Here is a 1,034-nt window from a genome sequence, read left to right on the forward strand (position 1 = left end):
TGTTGCATAATTATTTCACTTCCAGTGAAAAAATATTTTTTTATTTTCATTGTCGTACAATTATCTCACTTCCGGTGAAAAAATATCCTTTTATTTTTTATGTTTGCACAATTATCTCACTTCCAGTGAGAAAAAAAATGCTTAAAATTTCTTAATTTGACAATGTCTTCTGGATCATTGCAAAATCGTTATATATGTATATATATAACATTCATGGAGAATTATACAATTTTACAACACATCATTCACAGAGAATCATTCAATTTCAAAAAAAAAAACAACAAAATTTGTTCTTTCGATTTCATTTTTTTTTCACCATTTTCCCACTTCTGGTGAGAAAAAAAATAAAGTAAAAGAGGTTGAACATTCTTCTTTGATATTGTCTTCTAGACAAATTTCAAAAATGTATGAAGAATTTCTTTATTTAATAATGTCTTCAGGACTACTATAATGTTTTCAGGAGTATTTGATTCATAACAATGTAAACAATACAAATTTTTGACAAAATCTTATTATGGAAAATGAATAGCTAACCTTGAAATATTTGTCTTAAAAAATATGACCTTCTTCAAGAAAATTCTTCACAACTTTGTCTTATAGTTGCAACACCAATAGCGAAAAGACTATCGTGTTGATAACATGTTATAAAAGGAAGAAAAAGTAAAGAGAACAAATAAGACAATATGAGATAGAGAAAAGAATCTAACTAGTGTATTATCTTTGGGAGAGGAGTAACCTATTTATAAGTACATGTGGTAACTGAACAATTACACAATAAAGGAAATAATACATAACAAAAATATAAATGATAATAATTAATAATGAATATTGATAATGAATATTAACATCCACTAATTAAGCCACTAATTATTATTCATATCAATATCCATTATTTGCAAGTAGCCATTTCTAGTATTTATTTTCTATTCATTACGAGTTTTATTGCAAATACATTTTTTTTTTGACATCCCTAGATACCACCCAATCCCCCCTTCCCCTCCAATCTCACTCCAAAACCAACTAAAACCAAATAC

This window comes from Cajanus cajan, chromosome 4 (assembly GCF_000230855.2).
Source record: "Cajanus cajan strain Asha chromosome 4, NIPB_CcT2T_4, whole genome shotgun sequence".
NCBI lineage: Eukaryota > Viridiplantae > Streptophyta > Magnoliopsida > Fabales > Fabaceae > Cajanus > Cajanus cajan.